This window comes from Olea europaea, unplaced genomic scaffold (assembly GCF_002742605.1).
Source record: "Olea europaea var. sylvestris unplaced genomic scaffold, O_europaea_v1 scaffold709, whole genome shotgun sequence".
Classification (NCBI taxonomy): domain Eukaryota; kingdom Viridiplantae; phylum Streptophyta; class Magnoliopsida; order Lamiales; family Oleaceae; genus Olea; species Olea europaea.
In genome coordinates, this window is record NW_019265488.1 from 183,418 (window position 1) to 206,215 (window position 22,798).

The window sequence follows — 22,798 nt, forward strand, 5'->3', positions numbered from 1 at the left end:
TCTGCTAGCTGCTATGGGCTAGCCATTGAGCCCTTGGCTCCTGTAAATATGTCTAGAAGGGACATTTTTTCATTCTTTTATTCTTTGGATTCAATCCTTTCCTTCTTTCCTTTTCCTCCTTTTTTGACTCCAAACTATGTGCATCCCCCCTCCACTATAGACAGCGCGAGCACCTCTCTGCTCATTTGGATCCAGTTTTTAACCGGGAGGGAGTTATTTCATGATATTTTAACTGGGACCAATGCCAAGGCAGGGGTAGAAATTTATGCTCCCCAATTTTTTGCTCGCCAACTTGGTTTCGGCCAAACTTGGCCTGTTCCTCCTTGCTATTCAAGGAACTTGATTGACCGCCTCCATATTATTAATAAGGCGGAGGCAGAGGCAGAGGCAGAGGCTATAAATGCTCGCAATCTTCTTTTAACAAGCTATTTCTCGTTAGCCCCCTTCAATTCTAGCCACGCCATCCATCCCCTTTTTGAACAGCTCTGGCCGTCAGTGAAGCGCAGATTGTTTGCGACTGATGCCAATCGTGCCTTTCATTCACTGGACCAGCCGAGCATTTTTTCCTCTCCTCCTATTTTAGTCACTCCTTTGTCTATTTGGAGTCCTTCTCCTCCTCGTCGCGCTAAACAGTCTGCTCGTCCATCTTCTTCTCTCCCTGCCAAACCTACTGCAGCCAAGAGTGTCCCAAGCCGCAAACGGCCAGCCTCAGCATCTTCCATCCTGGAGGATGATGTTGATGATGATGATGATACCCCTCTTATCATCAAGAGGAAGGTAATTAAATTGGTTTACTCACAAGCATACTTTTCCATATTTGAAACTTTTCTGTGTGCTGATGATTTATTTGGACTTCTCAGAAAAGTTCAGCCTCTCCTTTAAAGGCTTTGACATCGACAGCTCCTGCTCCATCATCCTCCGCTGAGGCTGCTTCATCCAAACCAGTTGATGAAGGGACTACGCTTAAAGAGACATCTTCAGTCCTAGAATTCTCATCACAACCAATGGATGAGCCACCTTCTTCCCAGGGCGTCAACCCCCCAAACATCGAAGCAAAAGGTAATTCAGTTTTTTGATGATTTACCTTTGCTTGTGCTATTTGGTTTCTGATTTGTTGCTTTTGAATTTTACAGATGCTCCTATGAGTCTGCTCGTTGTGGCAACATCTTCTCGCTCAGATAAGGGGAAGTCCTCACGAATGGTGGAGCCACAGGTGGCAGACTTGGCTGAGGATATGCCATCTTCCACGATTATTGATGAGGTAATCTTTGCTTCACTTTTATTTCCATCTTGTTCGTTGTAGTGAGAATCTTCAATATTGGCAATTTTCTTTGCAGGATGCTGACAAAATTGTGCGTTCCATCCAAGACTTGTTCACTTTCTGGGGGCAAGTCAAGACATCTCGCCCTGCTCCATCTGGTCATCCTGCTACTTCTTCAGAGGAAGATTTGAAGTTCCTCAAGCAGTCTATTTTTGAGTACGTGTCTTTCATGGATATGGACGTTGGTAAGGCTAGTGCTGCCAGAAACAAGGATAAGCTTGAGCATTTGAATGCAAAGTTGGAGCAAGCACTGACACTTCCATCGCTCAATCTTTCTGTCGATTTTAAAGCGACGTTGAAAGTTATCCATTCCGAGGTCCTCTCCTTGTTGGCCAAGAATGCTGAACTAAAGGTCAAAAGTACTCAATATCTTCACGCCGTATCTGAAAAAGAGTCTTTGCGTCTGGAGATCAACAAGGCTGAGGACTAGTTGAAAGAAATCTCTTCCGAAGTCATGATTGAAGACTCTTTGATGGTTAGCTTGGCTGCTCAGATGAAGGAACTTCATGCCAAAATGGACGACTGTAAGGCGAGAATGGCTGCTAAAAAGCGCAACGCCTCCCAAGGAATTGAGCGAACTAAGTCTTTGGTCGAGCAGTACAAGAAGTTGGAAGTTGATGATGATGTCGTGGCTGAATTGAACATCACTTCCGCTCGGCAGAACGAGGATTGGGAAAAACTTAGGGAACGAATTCGTTCAGTATGGAGTGGATTGTAATTAAGACATATGAAGCCTTAACTTTTCTTTTTGTAATTTCGCATTTAACTTTCCTTTTGTAATTTTGTTCATCATTAATGAACATATATGTTAACTTCTTGTGTATTTATTTGACGTTTGTCTTTTAATCGCCAATTCTTCAAGCATTTAACTGCTTTGTGCTAAAAATCTTGCACATTTTCTCTTGATATTTCCACTTCTTTTCCCAAGACTTTGGGCTACGTAATTCCATTTACTAGGCAGAATGTGGCTGCTCATATTCTGTCTCTTCGTCTCCACCCCCTATAAATGTACGTATGCTTCGCACTTTCCATCTTCATTTTCATTTTCTTTTTCGAAACCAATTTGCTGCCATTGTTTGGCATTCTGACAATCAATCCGAAACCTTCGTCTTTCTATAAAAATGGATTGTTTGGTCTGCCCATTTTACTATTTGCCTTGATGTTACCTTTGGTATGGGAGGTATAGAAAATATTTTTTGGCCAGCAGCAAAGTTTTTACCATCATAGTTCTTTCCATCGTCTCTTTGTCCTTTACAAGGAGTTCAATGATAGAAGGCAATTTTTGGGATGCTTGCGGGCCACCTTGCTTGCTGAGAGTGCTTCTCAGCCTCTTTGCTCGCCATTGCAGCGATGCATTTAGGAAGGTGGTGTGAGGCCAGTCTACCCTCTTACTCGGCGATCCCACCATTGCAGCGACCCATTTAGGAAGGCGGTGCGAGGTCAGTCCACCCTCTTACTCGCCGATCGACCGGGAGATTAGCTTACTCTTAATTGTAGTTTGTAGAACATCCATCATTTGTATTTTTGCATCTTTGTAATGAACATTTGATAATAAAGGACTTTATTTGAACGTATTTTGCTCTGACCTTGTTATCCTTAATCGTTCAACATATTTTGATTATACTTTTATCTGTTCACATTCCCATAAAGAAAGAATATATTTTTTTAAATATTTGCCGTTAATGAATCTCACGTGCTTGGTGCCATCTAAATCTTCCAAATGATACGCTCCATTAGGCAACACACTGTTTATTTTGTATGGTCCTTCCCAATTGGGCGACCACTTCCCGTACTTTGGATCCTTGCTATCCAAAGGGAGTATCGTCTTCCAAACTAGTTCACCCAGACTGAACGACTTGGCTATGACTTTTTTATTATAAAACTTAGCCATTCTTTATTTTTAAACTTGCAATCTATCTAAAACGTCCAACTTTAATTCGTCCAACCCCAATAAATTTTGAACTAGTGATTCTGTATACTCATTATCATTCAACTTATGTTGCAAGCACACTCTAATCGATTGCACGTTGATTTCCATAGGCAAAACGGCCTCCTGTCCATAAGCAAGTTGGAAAGGAGTAACTTTGGTACTTGACCGAGGTGATGTTCTATAAGCCCACAAGGCCTTGTTCAGACATTCGTGCCAATTTCTGGCATTTTCATCTATCATCTTTCTGATGATATTTTTTAGAATCTTATTAGAAGATTCTGCTTGTCCGTTGGATTGAGCGTAATATGGTGTGAAGTTTACTAATTTAACCCCAAACTCGCTCAAAAATTTGTTCACCTGATCCCCATTCAAAAATGTTCCGTGATCTACCATTAACGTTTGTGGAATTCCAAAACTATAAATGATGTGATCACGGATAAACTCTATGACATTCTTTTGGGTGATCTCTTTCAAAGGTACCGCCTCTACCCACTTGGTGAAATAGTCGGTTGCAACTATAATAAAAGTATGTTGCTTGGACGATGGAGGATAAATCTTCCCTATCAGGTCTATCGCCCAACCCTTGAACGGTCAAGGTTTAATAATAGGTGCCATCTCTCGTGCTGGCGCCCTTTGTATTGGACCATGATTTTGGCATGCTAAACAACTATTTGCATACTGAACACATAATTCTCCCATCTTTGGCCAAAAATATCCACTCGTAATAATTAACCATCTCATTCTTTGGCCAGTTTGATGAGCTCCACATATCCCTTCGTGCACCTCAGCCATGATCGTCCTGACTTCTTGCAAACTTACACAATTTAGCAATACACCATTAGAGCATTTCTTAAACAACTCTTCATCTATTAGTGTATAGTTCAGCAAACACAGCTTCATTTTCCTACTAATCCCTCCATTAGGTTCTTTAAGGAACCTTTTAATGGCTATTCTCCAATTCCATTGCATCTCCATCTTGTATGCAGTGAAGTTCAATCTTTCTCGCCTTTCTTTGAATCACCGGCAATATGATTCCATACTCACAAGTAGACTTCCAATTCAAAACCTTTGAGTACCTTGAGGCCATTTGGGCTAACTCATTTGCCACGTCGTTATATATCCTATTAATGCATTGAAGTTCTACTTTCTTCTAACAATTCTTGGGCGATCTCATATTGACTTATAATGAAATCACTTTGACATTTAAAATCACCAATCAATTGGTGGATTACCAATTGAGAATCGCCCCTAACGATCACATTTCTTACTCTCATATCTATCATTAGTTCTAGGCCTACAATTAAGGCTTCATATTCGGCCTGATTGTTGGTGCACATTCTGTCTAAAGTGAATGCGAACTTGGAGCAAATCCCTAAAGGATTAATCAATGCTAATCCTACTCCTGCACCTTTAGAAGTTTTTGACCCATCAAAATACAACACCCAAGGTTTTAGCTCAAACGAATCGATTTCTAATTCAATTTCTTCAGGCATGTCAAGGCATGGATGATCGGCTAGAAAGTTAGCCAAAGCCTGATTTTTGACTGCCTTTTGAGGTATATATTGTATCTCGAATTCTGATAAAGCTAATGTCCAAAGACCTACCCTTTGGTGTAAAATAGGGCGTGAGAACATATACTTAACTAAATTTACTTTAGAAATTAAATAAACGGTTACGGACCGTAAATAAGCCCTTAATTTTGTACATGTGAAATACAATGCAAGACACAATTTTTCGATAGCAGAGTAATTACATTCACATTTTGTTAACCGTCTACTTAAGTAGTAAATTGCCCTTTTTTCACCAAATTGGTCTTCCTGTGCGACCATTCCAGCTATTGATTCTTTTTCAGCCGATACGTACACTTTCATTGGCCGTCCTTGGATTGGTGACACAACACTGGTGGACTTGATAAATATGTTTTCAGGCTTTCAAAAGCCTTTTGATGTTTTTCTTTCCAGACGAATTCGTCCTGATTTTTCAGTATTAAGAGTGGCGAAAAGACTTTAGTTCGCCCTGCACAATTAGAAATAAAGCGTCTTAAAAAATTTACTTGGCCTAGAAACCTTTGCAATTCTTTTTTGTTGCTAGGTGGTTTGGCCTCTAAAATGGCCTTCGCTTTATTTTTATCAAGTTCAATCCCTCTTTTGTGTACCAAGAAACCAAGAAAATTCCCTGCATTAACACCAAATGCACATTTCAAGGGATTCAACTTTAGCTTATATTGCTTCATTCGCTCAAACAAACATCTTAACTGTTCGAAATGGTCCTGTTCTTTAATGGACTTGACTACTATGTCATCTACATACACTTCAACAAACTTGCCTATCATATCATGAAAGATTAAATACATTGCCCTTTGGTAAGTTGCTCCTGCATTTTTTAGGCCGAAAGGCATAACCACCCATTCAAAACATCCTAGAGACCCAGGGCATCTAAAGGCAGTTTTGTGTATGTCTTCTTCAGCTATATAAATTTGATTGTATCCTGAACACCCATCCATGAAAGAATACATGACATGTCCGGCGGTCGAGTCTACTAAAGAATCCACCGTGGGCATTGGATACTCATCTTTGGGTGTAACTATGTTTAAATTCCTAAAGTCTATACACACCCTTAGTTTACCATTCCTTTTTAGTACTGGTACGATATTGGACAATCATTCGACATATCTGGCTATTCTAATAAAATCTGCTTTCAATAATCGCTCTATCTCTTTCTTAATCTCAGGGAGTACATTAGGAGCAAAATATCTAGGAGGCTGCCTATGAGGTTTAAAATTAGGCTTAGTTAGTAACCTATATTCCACCAAGTCTCTATCTAAACCAGGCATTTGTTCATATTCCCAAACAAAACAATCTTTATATTCCTTTAGCAAAGCGATTAATTTATTACTAACCTCTTGATCGAGCATCTGGCTGATGAATATTGGACGATCTTCTCCTTCATTGCCAATATTTACTTTGATCAGAGGGTCTTGTACTTGAGCGTATCCAGGTTTGATGATCCGCATCACTTCCTCGTCCAGTTCCCTTGTAAGTACTTCTTCTTCTAAACAGTCCACCTTGTTGACTTCTCGGCCAATGCTTTGTTCTAACTCGAATACTGCCAATTTGTCCTTCAGCGCTTTTAGTGCTGTCTCTTCTTTCGCCTTGTCATTGCATTCCTTATTGAAAGCCATCAGTCTGACTTTGAAGGCCTGAATATCGGCCATTTGCTTTTGTAACTTAGAATCCATTCAAGACTCCTTGATTATTCTTTTGCTAATTACTGGCTCTTCTAGGGCCACTATATTTGGCCTCATCTGTCTGAACATTTCAATGAGTGCGTCCACTGAAAATGGCTCTTCGCTTTGGGCGACAACTTGAGTTTCTTCCCCATCTTGTACTACCCTGACAGGTCCATAGTTTCCTTCGTACATGAACTTTTCCACCGAGTTTGCTTCTGCGACAAAAGGCCTATGATCAGCCTGTACCACCTCTGCTTCGCCTTTGTTATTCGAAAAGATCAGGCATTGATGGAGCGATGAGGGTATACAGCGACTGCCGTGTATCCAATCTCTTCCTAGTAACACATTGTAACTAGTAGGACCATCTATTACAAAGAAGACTATGGTCCTAGTAGTCGTCCCTATAGTTATGTCCAATGGCATAACTCCCTTAGCTGAAGTTGCTCCTCCGTTGAAACTCGTAAGGATAACTTCTGTTGGAATCATGTTACCCTCTGTTTTTGCAAACTTCCTCATCATCCTAGATGGAATGGTGTTTGTAGCTGCTCCATTGTCGACAAGCACTTTTGCCACAGGGATGCCGTTAACTAGAGCTTTAACGTACAATGGCCTCAAGTGTTTAGTCAATTTCATGGCTGGCCGTTTAAAAATAACCTTTTCGACAGCCTCTATTTCTACTTCCTGCTTGTTTTCTGTCGAATTATCCCCCTGTGATAAGCCGATGTGCAGCATATCACGCTAATCCTCTGTCTCCTGAATTTCCTTATTACTTTTTTCTAATGCTTCCTCATCAGTTACCCAACCTGTGGGAGGGGGCATTATTCTTGGGGGTGATCCATACTTTTCAGAGTGAGGCACTCTTTTCTTCCTTTTGGGTGTCCCGTACAGTATGTAGAAATCGAAAGGATGTCCAGATGGTTCTCCCAACAAGTCTACTTCGCGAACTCCCTCCCGATGTAGTTGTTTCAACAGAGTATTGCGCGATACTCCTCTCCTTCTTCCTTCTGCTTCTAGGTCAATTTCTTCTTTAATGTCTGTCATCCCGTCGTCTTCTTCATCGTTGTAGGCCTCTCTAGAAGTATGGCCTTCTTCACATTCCAGCACGCAAGCTTCTCCTTCGTTGTCCTCCCTTTCTTCTTCTTTCTCTTTATTCTTGAATTCATTGGCCAGTAAGTAATTATTGGCCACGACAGGAGGTAACGTACCGAACTGGATAATAAGGGGCTGATCTGGATCTTCTCCATCCCTTCTGTCCCGCTCAAACTTTGATCTCCAAGAAGAAGTTTCTGGCAGCTCTTTCATTGATTCATCTGTATCGATTTCTTCACTATCCTTGAGAACATTTTGATTGGCTATCTTGAGTAGTTGAGGCGCTTTAGGATGTGGCACTCCCTGTTGCTGCCTCATCATACGTCCATAGTTTCATTGGAAACGCCTTTGTTGGGCTCTAGTCATCTCATCGAAGGGTACTGCTCTTCCTGCATTATACTGGAACGAATGCCATACATTTGGCCGGCGAGGTTGCGGCCTGAATGTTCTTCCATTATCTGCTGGCCTGAACTAACTCTCAAAAGGCGGTCCTCTATAGAATGATGTACCTCGCCCTCTACCAGGCTGAGTGTTTGGGAAGAAAGTAGGGGCGATGGGGATGCTACCATATCCCTGGTTTCTCCGTATTTCCATTCACTTCTCTTTTACATCTTGCACACAGGACGTCTTCATCCTTTTTTGGTTCTTTCCCCTTGATTCGTTCAAAGACACTGGGATGTGGTCTAGGATTCTCTTCTCCATCATCTATGACCAACTTGAATTTTGGCAACTTTTTTTTAAGCCAGACGTCACCATGTTCACTCCAAGTGGCTGTGGAAAAGGATTTTCATCCACTGCCATCTTCTTCTTATCGTCGAACGTAATTCGTCCTGATTCAATGGCATCCTGCAATACATGGCGAAAAACCAAGCAATTGTTAGTCAAATGTGACCATGCATTATGCCACTTACAATATTTTTTACCCTTAATTTGTTCAGGGTTTGGCAATTTATGCTTATCGCTCAACTTTATCTGCTTATCCCTATATAATTTATCAAATATAAGGTCAGCTTTAGTTACATCGAACGAGAACGTTCTAGCCTTTATGTTTCCATCTTTTATGGGCTCATCTTTGCCCAATGGTCTAGGTTTGGCCATTATGGGACAAGTATACGTATCTCCTTTGACCAATTCGGCCAAACACATTTCGGCCTGATCATATGACTCGTCGCTGATGGTATGAACGTCAAAATTTGGGTCTTTGTAATAAATCCTTTTACTAGAATTTTTCATCTGTTCTTCCTCTCTTATCAGTCGTTCATACCTAATCACATTCGCACTCAACTGAAAAATGTCAGGAAATTCCTTGTCCTGGAATTTCTTTTTTAAATCAAAGCTCAAGCAGCCCTAAGCGATTTTGACAAATTCTTTTTCGGATAGAGGTACAAAACACTTGCTTCTTGCTGTCTTGAACCTTTGGAGAAAACTTTCTACCCATTTGTTTGGCATTTGACGTAGATTCGCCAAATCAGCCAAAGTGACTTCAGACTCAGTTTTATAAAACTGAGCGTGGAATAACTGTTCCAATTGTTGCCATGTTTGAACAGAGTTCGCTGGCAAGTTGATAAACCAGGAGAAAGCTACTCCTTTTAATGAACTAGGGAAAAGCCTCATTTTATGGTAATCGGTTATACCACCACTTTGTAATGTGAATCGCCCTATGTGTTCTAGAGTAGATACCTCTCCTAAACCGGTAAACAGTGAGAATTCTGGCACTTTATACCCTCTAGGCCATGGATATGCTTGGTCTATCCAATCAGGATATGGCTTTATGTAAGTCGGCCTAATGATGGGACGCACCCCAAAAGCCATCTGATCCTGTACGATTTCCATAATTTGATTCCTCAACATGACGTTGTGTTCATATGGAATTCCTACAGGTTGGTTAACTGGTTGATTTTCATGAGGTCTGATGTTTGGTCCTTGATTGGCAACAAAGTTACCATAATTAGGGCCATTACCATTAGCCTGAACATCTATTCCCTCATTAACACGTGGGGTATTCTGTCCATTGTTTAGGACATTATCTCTTATATTTGGATTACCCCCCAAGTTAGGCGTACCACTACCATTGTTCTGATTTGGCACTGCCCCACCCCCTTGGTTTGAAGTAGAGGGACCAGAAAGTGGTTCTACCCCTTGATTCGGATTTAGGACTGAGGGATTATGTCCCACAATTGTCCTAGTTTGAAAGTGGTTTGCAAGAGGCATAACCGGTTGACATATTTGTCCTACTAACTTATTCATTGTTTCGTTCAAAGTGTTTAGTTGTTTGGCCATGTTGTCATAATGTGCATTCCCATTTTGGATAAATCTTTCCATATTATGAATACTTCGAAGATTTACCTGTTCAAAAACATCTTGTGTGAGTTCTCCAAGTAGTGCACGCATGGTTCGAGGACTCAACTCCGTCATTGGTTCATAACGACTGTTACTGCTCTGATTCTGTCCATCTATTCGTGGAGAGACATGCTGCTCCTCATATCGCTCGATCACAGACTGGACTCCTCCCTGACTTGCTGCTTCCTTATCGGATCTCTGAGGCATATTGTTTCACCTTTTGTATTTTCAACACCAAACACCACTGTTCCACCGGGCGTGCCAAATTGTTTCGCGCGGGTTCGTCGCTAACAATTAAAAGGGATCAGACGATTGTGTAAGGGACAAACCTCTTGAGACAAAGTCCCAAAAAGGGGTGTTCTTTTATTGGCGATGACTTTACAATTGAAAATTAAAAACAGAATGCCTCTAAGGGGCGCAAGCACACGAGTTACTGAAAAAAGTGTTTAAATCTAAGCTAAGGAATTTAAAATTACATGTTCTCTGTTCGAGAGTTTTTGATTCGATCCCTTTGATCTATGTCTTTCCTTCCTTTTATACTCCCTGGATGATCTCTTTGTGATCAACCGCCTAAAACTGCTGGATCGTTCTATAATTGCCCACTTTCCTCGTAATGGCCAACTTGTCATGGAACTGCCTTTTTTAACTGCTGCCATTACTCTTCTTCGTTTAACCGTTTTCGATTGAATTCCTTGAATCATGGGACGTGATAGGGCTGCTTTAATAACTGTTTTGATAACTGTACTTCTTGAAAACTACAACACTTTATGTTTGCTAAGACCTTGGGCGACTCGAAGGTTTGGGCGAGAATAGAGTAACAGCTCTGGGCGACTGCATGGCACTCCATTCGCTCAGAACAAACTTGGGCGATGGTGTTACCGCGTTCTTGGGCCTCCCTATTTGGGCCTTCATCTTGAATTGTTTGATAGGGCTTCGTTCTTTGGGCTATCTGATTTGGGGATCCTCCAATTGGGCTTCATTCCTTGGACCGTTCGATTTGGACTGAATTTTTATGTGTCAACAGAATGCAGCTTCACTATGCACTCACAAGGTTTTGTGGTGTCAACCGAAACCTATAAATTTTGTTTATTGTGCTGTCCAGTATTTTCTAGTTCCAATTTTATTTTATTATTATTATTTTTTTTTGGGAAGGGGGAGTGGGGTGGGGGGGGGGCTCTATGTTTTTAATTTTTCCTGTTCATTTTGCTAAATGGGAATGTATGAACTTATTTGCTCATCAAAATATGCACACATTTTTGAAGTAGTTAAATTGGAAACAAAAAATAATTGAGTCATAAAGTTTTGTTCTTGCACGTGTTGTTGTCTAGTTTACAAGGAAAGGAAGATGAACTAATGAAGTTTTTAGCATTGAGTAGTTTCTGAGAGTGGTATTAAATGTTTTTATCCAATATTTTCCTATCCTTTGATCATGAAATATTTTGTTTTTGCTAAGAGGTGGCGCCGCTTATTTTCCCTTTTGATCTATTTTATAATTGGTTCTTTAAATTATGTGGACTATCATTCCTTTGGCTAGAATATATGGACATTTACTTGATTTTAGTCATTGATAAGGCAACCAAGCACAATAAGTTTTTTAAATAGTTTACTATGAGGTAGTTTCTTGGTGCGTAGTATACAAAATTAACTAATTCCTGATTTATTTTCTTGTTGGACTTTGGAAAGTTGATTAATTTGTAAACTAGATAATAGATAATTGCTCGGTGTAGGTTCACATAGATCCAAAGTACCTCGTAGAAGGCCTGGAAGAATAGAGGGACCTGGAAAGAGCATGGAAGATTCAGTTAAATGCAAGATGGAGCAGTTTTATGAATGGTCTGATCTGATGGCCCTCCACTACACATATTAGTACCAATTGGTGGTCTAGGAGAAATCGGGATGAATTGCTTGCTGGTAGGGAATTATGATAGTCACATTTTAATTGATGCTGGTGTGATGTTTCCAGAGTAAGTATTGAATCTTTCAAATGTTGAGTATTACAGCAGTTGTTTGGCATCAGCATCTGCTTTGTAAAGTTCTTTCATCTTTGTTTTTGCTTCAGCATTGTTGTTTGAAAAGCATACTGAAGAGTGTGTTGTTAATATAATGAAAACTGGTTGATGAGAATAAATTCCAGAGCCTGATATGATATAATCAGTTGTGTCAAAGACCCAAGACTGCAAGGTTAGGAACACAACTAGGCTGTGCTACCATGAAGAGAAAAAATTGTATTATTTTTCTTATTGATTATGTACAATACACAGTCGTACTTATAGTACAAGAGAGGAGAGCATAAAAGGAAAGAGAAAATTTCCTACCATATCTAAAGATTACAATAATCAAATAGTATTCAAACTATGGAAAACCAATTAATATTCTAACTAAGGAATTTAAGAATAATTTCCAATCTTGGTCCACAAGTATCTCGTGATTTCTACAATTTCTTACTTTGCTCATTCCACTATATAATTTCTATATTTTTATGATTTCACGTGATCTGTTTTTGAAGGAAGAAGTGCTAAGGATTGTTAAACCGCAACACTTTCTACCCACCCATGGAGAACTTGTATTCCTTAAAGAGCATGAGTTGCTTGGAAAATCAACAGGCATTCATCATACTGCAGTTTCAGTTCAAGATATTTGAAGAAAGGATATTGTTGGCTTAGTAGCACTCATTAAATTGTAATTGCACTTTGGTTATAACTAATTTTATATCTATCTGGTCAATTCAGGATGGGTTTTTATGTGACTAAGACACACAAATCCTAGTATCTAACTGCACAAAGCTGGGACAAAATCTGTTTTTTATGCTAGTCTTATAAACGAGCCTACCTCAATTAACATCCACTTCCAAGAAGTGGGGTGGAGGTCAAGGGAATGTGAAGCAAAGTTACAGGGAAAGGGGCATTTTATGGGCTCACAGATAATCTACAATGGACTAGTTTGCACTATATCATTGGTTTAGTCTGCTGTTTAATATTTGTACTTGTCGATACCTTTAACCATAAAATAGAAGAGTTGAGAGAAGCATCTGTTTGCACGTGAGTCTTAATTTTGAATATCAATCTATTATGTCTTTTGTGATAAACTATTGTAATTATCTCTTCAGGTTATAGAAGTCAGGGAGATGCTGGGAGTCTCACATTTGAGAAATAGTAGGGTTCTATCAAATGGTTTCATTCCCTGGGGAAAGAAAATTTGCGGGTTACTCTAAAATTCTCTCTGGTGCACACACAGAAATGGCTGTAATTATCTGAAAATATTTTTGCTAAAATAGACTGAATGCTGCAGCTGATGTAAAGTGATGGTGACAAGGCATTTGGAACGGCTAGTGAACTATGTGTTGATGAGAGCCGAGGATGAGAATTGTATCTGACAGTATTATAGTGGTCTGGTTAGTGATTTATTACACTTGCAAAATCCTAATTTCTTAACTTTCTGCCTGCATGGTAACAGCCTCACCTCTATTGTGCAGTATGGAAATTTTATGCCCTCAAGCTATAAATGGTTTGGTTGAAACGGCTTTAAAAGGAAAATTAAGAATTCGCACAAAATGCTTATAGCTCGACAGAGGAAAACTTTTGGATGCAGTTGATAAAGCTGCGCATTCTGCAGTATCAATCCGTCCTGTAAGTTGCCTTCTGGTCCACGTGGAAAGAACTGTGTCCGAAGGTTTGAGAAAGATGGTGAGAAAGTACAGTAGCAAAAGACCTGAAGTTATCGCTATTGCTTTTGAGAATCCGGCCGCTGTTCTTGCTGATGAGATTAATGGAAAACTATCTGGAAAGTTGCCTGTTGGATTTGGGATTCCAGCATTGAGAAAAGCAGTTGATGGACAACAAAAGGACAGACAACTGACTAGAATGCTAGAGGAAGATGGCGCTCTTGCAAGAAGTACAACAGAACAAGAATCTCTAGGTTATGTTTAATTCTGGCTAAAATCTCTTATCAATTCTCTTCAATTCGCGAAATTATGGAATATAGATGTGTTCACTTATTAGAATAGATCCGGGGAGTGTAATCTAAAGTCTGTGCATGTATCTAGATGCAGTTGTGATCAGAAGGCACGAAATATGGTTTTTAACTGTTGTAAGCTTAACTTCACTGAAAAAGAAATATGCTTTGTGGTAGTTTCATATATCTGCTAGCTGTATCAGAAAGAAAGGGACAGGATGTACTTTTAGCTTACATGGTAGGATAATGCTTAGCGTTCTCTTTTCGGCAGTTCATTTGGGGGTAAAGTGATATAACAAAATATTGACTTTCCCATCCATTAAAATCAACAAGTTTTACATTGCCTTACTTTACTTTCAAGATTAATCTGGAGTGTAGGGATCGTAAGTGTACTAATATTATTGTTATTGGGCAAAATATTACTATATCAATCTATATATTCTGTGTATGATGAAGTGATTGTCGTAATGTAAGTAATATTTATTCTAGCGCCTTTATGAAGTTTTTAGGCATTGTAAACTAGATTCCACGATGTCAATATGTTACTAATTTATTGAAACTGTTCTTCATACATTTTTCTTCGTGCAGTTCATGACATTGAAGATGAGAGACTTGAGGAAGAAACATCTTTAAGTTCTGAACCAGAAAATTCTTCCAAATGATTTTTGGAAGTCGTTTATAGTACCATCAGTGGTCAATCAATCAGAAGGTGAAGGCGACTTACTTCCAGCACAGGAGCAAAAAGAAGAGGCCAAAACAGAAAGCAGTGAACTTGATTCCAGCCTGCCAAAATTAGATTAAAACCCAAGACTGAAGACTGCAAAATGGAACAAATGGAAACCTGAAGAGAAAGAAGCTAATTGAATTGCGCAGGGAACTCCGCAGCAGATTCCAAGTTCTCGGGGGCGGATGGCTCTTTGGGAAGAAATATCTTCAAATTTATTATCTGATGGAATTACTAAAGTGCTGGACAATGCAAATATTTTTGGACATCTCTAGTCCAGAAATGCAAGGAAGCGTTTTCTTATCTCTAGCTTAGAATTGAGGACACAATCATCCCCATACTTTTTAGTTTCTTTAATTGTCATATTCATCAATGTTCTCGTTAGAGGTTTTATCTGCCTAATTAAGCTCATTATTCTTCTCAGTGCTCATATGACTATGTCATATATGCAAGTTTATACAGCGGTTTAGTTGTTACTGATGTGACCTTTCCGATTCTGTTAAATAGGACTCTGATGTCCATATTAAAGTGGACATTCTTATTTGTTCTACCAACCAATCATTATAATGCATATTGGCTGAGGGCTCGTCTTGATTACATTATCCTTCTTTCACGTGGCAGATCGTGTGTATTTTTCTTTACTTTCCTTGGTTGACAAGTTGAAGACCAAAGCCCCAGATTCTAAATGGCCGTATTTTGATGATGTGGACAAGATTTTATCGGATTTGGAGATGACAGCACCCAAATGATCTGAAGTATGGTTCACAGACAATCTTTGGGGGGCATTGAATCAAAAGAGAGTCGGGGAATATTACAGCAAACCTCGTGGAGCAGTGACAGAGAGAGACGACTATTGGAAAATTGAAAGAGGTTCAGTACTCTCCAGTTCCGAGGATTTAATGCTAAAAGATCAACAAAAATTATTCAGAATATGATCTTTAAGGATATTTCTGTGTCCTGTGTAATGTTATACAAAAAGGATGTGAGAGAGGCAGTCAATTTTGTAGCTTAGCATATTACGTTTACCGTAAAATGAGTAAGTAAATTGTAATGAAATTCATAATCTTTGATTTAGAAAATTTTTTACTTCGAAGATCTAAGGAAAACTAGATTTCGGATAGAACCCTGCTGTGTGTACAAAGATTCTTCAGAGCGCACACAGCAGCTGGGGGTGGTGTGTGTATTTTTATTTATTTTTATTCTTTTTATTATGGAATCCATCCATATAAGTGTTCTGTATTGTTTCTGTGAAATCATTTCTGTACATATGGAAAAATTATTTCGGATAATATTTCTTCTTTCCGCATAACTTGGTGTAAATTACTATTTTGTCTACGCTTATTCAAACGTGCAAGCATATCTTTAATGCATTGTCCACTCAAATTACATCATTTCGAGCCTAAACTATTTAAGTGACAAATCATGACACCTTGGATGCCAAGTGGATAAGAGAAATAAAGTGGGTGTGGTTACTCAACATTTAGGGTGTAATCGATCCACATTCTTTTTAAAAAATGTATTTTGAAATAATGGATTAATGAAGAATGTATAATTAAAAAAGAATGAAATTTTTTTGATTTACGTATAATATTATTTTAATGAAAAATATAGTTGAAAAGAAGAGAGAAAATTGTATTTTACTAAAAATGGGAATCAAACACAGTCCTAATGTATCATGATTTGAGTGATTTTGACACAAATTGTCATGATTTGCATGGACAATTTTACCATGTGAGTATAAAATGGTCTCACTGAAGTACTTCTCGATCAGCAAATTGAACTAGACGCTAGTTAATCCCTCTTATATAAAAAGGGCAATCCTTGAGTTACTGTAGAGACAAAAGTGGATACTTCCATTTTGTCACACTGTAACAATTTTTTTTATAATTATTTTGGAAGCAAAAATGACGTTGTTTGTCTTTAATCATTTCTCTATTTTCACACACTACTTCACTGCAATCATCACCTCCACTGTAATATTTCTCAATTTTCATACACTACTTCACGTCATCTTATTCAATTGATAAAGAAAAAAACTGAATGATTTAAAAAATTAAACAACAAAAAAATTATCGACAAAAATAAAAAGAAACAAAAAAAAAATTATTATAAAGTTTTCAAATTAAATTGAAATAATTAAAATTAAAAATAAATATTATTTAATTAAAATTGAAAAAATTGCATTTTATCGTAAAACAAAAAGAATTAAAAAGAATTTTAAATCGAATAAAAAATTATTTATAATGTGAAGAGAAAAATTTTAAACACTTTTTAAAAAAAAAATAAAAGAAAGTTACGAAAATTAAACAAAGAATATATAAATATTATTTAATTAAAATTAAAAAAAATAAATTTTATCGTAAAAAGAAAAGAATTAAAAAAATTAAATCAAAAAAAAATATTTACAATATGAACATAACAAAATGGAAAAAAAATAAAAATAAAAATTAGGGTGCGTTTGATTGCAAGTATGAAATTTGCATGAAAAGAAAATAAATTTTAGGTAATTCAATTGCCTAAAATTTATTTATATGGAAATTATCAATTAAATGTGTTAGATTGATTTAATTTTTAACCTATAAAATATTATAATTGTCCATTTTTTATTGGTCGGTTAATGAGAGAGAGTGGATAAATAAGAGAGAGAAAGAGATAGTGAATTTCGTAGAAAATAAAATCATACTCTTTCTAAAGAAAATATTTTCCTTGATTTTAAGGAAAATATAGTCACGTGACCAAAAGTGGGAAAATATTTTTCATGAAAAAAATGGTAATCAAATAGCACAAAAGTAGGAATTTGGGTGGAAAAAACACATTTTCCATGAAAAATATAGGCAATCAAACACACTCTTAATGTGGAATGGAGAGATCAATTTGAAGTATGTTTTGATTTTTCCTGGAACATGGCTTCGGATGCTGTAGTGCATTCAGGTACTGAAAGACGAAATATGACGTGATACTCATGGATAAACTTCCTGAAGAAATCAACGAAATGAAGATCAAGGAAGATAAGGTGGAAAATGTTAATTTTTGAGATTGAGAAGAATTTATTTTTTGTTGTTTTTAACTTTTATCTTCCATATTACTGCTGACATTCGATATGTTGTAGAAAATGGAATGGATGAAAATGGAACTGATACTGGGCACATCATAATGACTATTATTGGTGGTAAAAATGGTCAACCTAAGCTGGTAAATTTTCTAGATATTAACTTTTTTAGGGAAAAAAAAAAAAACTCTCTCACATTTCAAATGGGGATTCTTATATTTAAGATGTAAGACGTCAAATTGATGCAGTTTGGTGAAATAAGGCTATGTAGTATTAGTGTTTTTATGATTTTATTGTGAAGTTGCTTGAATGCTGGCTGAAGATCAAATTCAGAATCACAAAGAGGAGCTTTAGACATTAGATAATTGAAATTTCTTATATATATGAACTGTAGAGAAATAGAAAATCTTGTCTTCAATAGTTTATTTGCGTAAAAGTATGGTCTATCATAGATGATTATGGATCTCTATTTTTGCTTTTACTTTTTGTTTATTTTAATTTATATAGAGAATTAGGGTTTAGACTTGAGACGAGGCATTTCTAAAATGGAAATTGTGTTTATTTGATTGGTGAAATTTTCCCCACACACGTATTCAACTATGCATCCTGTACATTTGTTTTCCACACTATAGGACCATTTCCATTGCTTCTTTATGGATGGTACCAATAAGTCCTTGCTTTCTTTATGAATTTTATTTTGTCAAATCAATTTGTTGAGACGCTCAACTCCACAGAATAAAGCATTAACCATATCATTTGATTTGGGATTCTGGATTATTCTTTTTTTAGACTTCTATACTACAATTCATAGCTCTCCCTTGAACCCTAAATTACCTCATCTTAGAATATCATCATATGATGATGCAGTCTTTACTCATCCCCACCCAAACTGCTATTGATCTAATTTTTTATTCCCCTTCTCCCTAAAATCCTTTCTTTTAATTGCTTACATGTGTGGGTGGGGGAAACAATTGGGGACGAGAAACATTAATATGTTTGTTACTTAGCCAGTTGTCACGGACTTGCTAAATTCCTTCAAGAACCGTGCGACCTTAGTGTCTTCAACTTCCGCCCCCGCAGTTATTACACTAAGTCAGCCTCCCGATTGGCGTTGATGTCTTAGAAAGGCACTAAGTAAAACACTTTAAGAAAGGGACAATGAAGGAACACAAGAACTTACAAAGAAGGCTTTGTATTGAATAAGGATACTCTTTACAACTTCATTCTCTTGATGCCTTCAAATGAATCATACCAAACTATTTATAGTAGTAGCCTCCTCAAATGGATGGCTAGGATCTTTTCTATCCAATGGTCTAGATTACGCATCTAGAATTATCTATACAAATATTTACATTAAAATATTTATGGACTAAACTAGGATGATCTAGAATAATCCACCAAGTGAGGAGCTTGTAGGCTTCTAGAATGTCCCACCATATTCTAGCAATCTTCATGCACTTGTGGGAGTTTAGAATATTCTGGTTAGCCTCACGTCGTCAACATTTTAAATTTCTCGATCTTCTTGTGCCAAAATCGAGCGAGTCGTGACATTCTCCCCTGCCTATTTGGGCGACGCCCTCGTCGCCGCGTAATGCTTTAGTTTGTCTTCGAACTGCCACAAGTCTTCTTGACTTTCCCACGTTGCTTCGAACTCGGGCAATCCCTTCCACTTTATCAAAAATTGTTGGCAAGGAGGCACTCCACGCCTTCCAACAATGCGATCTGCTAGAACCTCATCAACCTCCTTGTCAAATGACTTAGTCACAATCGGAGGAGCCCGTTGTGACTCCCCTCGGCTAGGGTCTTCCATGTCTTCATGATATATCTTCAACATGCTCACATGGAAGACAGGATGAATCTTTAAAGTGCTAGGTAGGTCAAGGCGATAAGATACCTTGCCAACCTTAGCTAACACCGGGAACGGCCCTTCATATCTGCGTACCAAGCCTTTGTGCACACTTCGGTACGCCTTGAATTGTTGAGGTAATATTTTCACAAGGACTTGGTCGCCAACTTTAAATTCCAAAGGCCGTCTCTTCTTATCGGTCCACTTCTTCATGCGCCTCCGTGCTTTGTTTAAACAAGATCGTGCTAAGTCGGCATGCTCCTCCCATGACTTAGCCATTTTGTATACTCCGGGGCTTTTCCCTCCTTCAATAGAAGTGGACAAAGTGTGGGGTGTTAGTGGTTGTTGTCCTATCGCCAACTCGAATGGACTCCGCCCCGTGGCTTCACTCCTTTGTAAATTGTAGGAAAATTGTGCAATATCTAGGAGCTTGGCCCAATCTCTCTGATTGGCACTTACAAAGTGCCGGAGATAGCACTCCAAAAAAGCATTCACCCTTTCTGTTTGTCCATCCGTCTGAGGGTGAAAGCTTGTAGAGAAGTGTAGGTCCGAGCCTAGGAGTTTGAACAACTCCGTCCATAGCTGACCCGTGAATCGGGGATCACGATCACTTATTATGCTCCGCGGTAACCCCCAATACTTCACAATATTCTTGAAGAATAGCCTTGCTGCTTCCTCCGTTGTGCAATCCTTGGTGACAGGAATGAAGGTGCCATACTTAGAGAATCGATCAACCACCACCATCATTGACCCGAACCCATCGGATTTAGGCAGGGTACTAATGAAGTCCATGGTGATAGAGTCCCATGGACGCTCCGGGACTAGTAGAGGCTCCAACAAACCCGCTGGTGACCTTGTTTCCACCTTGTCTTGTTGGCACACAAGACAAGTCTTTACATAGAGCTCCACCATGTCTTTCATTTGCGGCCAATAGTAAGCTCGTTCAAGTAGTGCCAATGTGCGTTTCTGCCCTGGATGACCAGCCCACTTTGTGTCATGGCACTCCTTGATGATATCTCGCCGCAAATTGTTCCATTTAGGAACATAGATACGCTGCCCCGTAGTGTAGAGTAAGCTCTCCTCGACCCAAAACCGTCGTGTCTTTCCTTCTTGGGCAGCTTTTACCAACTCCTTAGCCAAGGGATCATGATCCATGCCTTCCCGAATCAAATCAAGCAACGTCCCTTTGGCTTGGCTTATGGCTGCAAGCTCTGCCTTCCTGCTTAACGTATCGGCTACAACATTCGCCTTCCCTGGCTTGTATTCCATCACATAGTCAAACTCCGCTAAGAAATCTTGCCAACGTGCTTGCTTGGGAGTCAGCTTCTTTTGTGATTGGAAATAACTAGTAGCGACATTATCCGTCTTGATGATGAATTTTGAGCCCAACAAGTAATGACGCCACACTCGTAGGCAATGAACAATAGCCGTCATCTCCTTTTCTTGCACCGTATACCGACGCTCAGTGTCGTTGAGCTTGCGACTTTCAAAAGCAATAGGACGCCTTTCTTGCATTAGAACACCCCCGATAGCAAAGTCTGAGGCATCTGTTTGTACTTCAAAGGTCTTGGTGAAATCCGGCAATGCCAAGGCCGGTTCCTCCATCACGGCCGCCTTCAAATCATCAAAGGCCGTTTGACATTTCTCGGACCAATCCCATGTCTTATTCTTCTTCAATAGGTCCGTTAGTGGGGCTGCCCTTGCTGAGTAGCCCTGGATGAACCGCCGATAATAATTAACTAGACCAAGGAAAGAACGAAGTTCGGTTACCTTGGTTGGTGCTTCCCACTCCTTGATTGCTTCTACTTTTGCCTCATCCATCTTCAAGCGCCCGTGGCCAATGATATGTCCAAGGAAGTGCACCTCCTCCTTGGCAAAGGAATTTCCTCTCCTCCTATTTTAGTCACTCCTTTGTCTATTTGGAGTCCTTCTCCTCCTCGTCGCGCTAAACAGTCTGCTCATCCATCTTCTTCTCTCCCTGCCAAACCTACTGCAGCCAAGAGTGTCCCAAGTAAGGTTGGAAAATCCTATTCATCAATGTGCAAAATGTGGCCGGGGCGTTGGTTAAGCCAAAAGGCATTACCAACCATTCGAATGAGCCATATCGAGTGATGCATGCTGTCTTAGGCTCATCCCCTTCTGCAATCCGTACTTGGTAATATCCCTTTTGTAGGTCCACCTTTGTGTAATATTTTGCACTACCAAGTCTATCAAATAAATCAGCAATCAAAGGAATAGGATACTTGTTTTTAATTGTTACCTTGTTGAGCGCCCGGTAATCTACACACATGCGTAACGATCCATCATGCTCCTTTTGGAACAAAATCGGAGCGCCATAAGGTGCCTTCGAAGGTCGTATTCTCCCCGTGTTAAGCAACTCCGTTAATTGCTTTCGAAGTTCTTCCAGCTCCGGCGGTGCCATCCGATAGGGTGCCATGGACGGTGGTTTGGCACCCGGTTCCAACTCAATCTTATGATCCACCTCCCTCCTAGGTGGTAATCTCTTGGGTAACTCCGGCGGCATCACGTCCTTATTTTCTTCGAGGACATTCTTGATGACTTTGGGCACATTATCGTCACCCACAACTTCCTCAACTTGGTCCTCCATTTTTAATGCTGCCAAATACGTCGCCTCTCCTTTCTTTAGCCCTTTTGCTAGTTGCATGGCCGAAAGCTGCCCTATTGCTTTTGTCCTAGCTACCATAGGAACCATGCATGGAGAACCCCTCTCCAAGATGCAAACCGAGCCAAAGGAAGGCATAGGAATAGCATTGACCTTCCTCATGAAGTCCCACCCGAGAACCAAGCGAAAATCATCCATTGTAGCCACCGAAAAATCCACTTGGCCATGCCAAGTTCCTAATTGAATTTCCACTCCTCGAACTATGCCACCAAGGGGCGCAGATGGAGAATTCACAGCTTTCATAAGACCACCACCTTTAGTGATTGTGAGGCCCAACCTTCTAGCCTCATCTTCAGTAATAAAGTTGTTGGTAGCTCCCGTACCCACCATTGCTAGTGCGGGCCGACTATTTACTTGAGCTTCCACATACATTAATCCTCGTTCATTATTGGAAGTCGGAACGACCTTAGCATTGAGAGCGTTAAGAAGTTGCAATGAACTAAAATGTTCCGTCCTTTGATCTTGGCAAGAGGATGAATCCCGTTCCTCCGCCATAGCCGCCAATGTGCCAAGTTTAGGGCAATCACGCATTAAATGTGGCCCCTTGCACACGAAGCATCCACTTTGAGAACCCGTCGAGGCCTTCTTCTTTTCCTCATAATTTTTTCGCGAGAGGAAAGGTTTGTAAGTGTTACC

The 22,798-nt window shown here is 39.3% G+C and overlaps 1 pseudogene; it reads left to right on the top strand.

The window, feature by feature from the left end:
* The window catches only part of LOC111390731, a 17,350-nt pseudogene extending 1,997 nt beyond the window's left edge, over window positions 1-15,353 (top strand).
* Window positions 15,354-22,798: the final 7,445 nt, after the last annotated feature.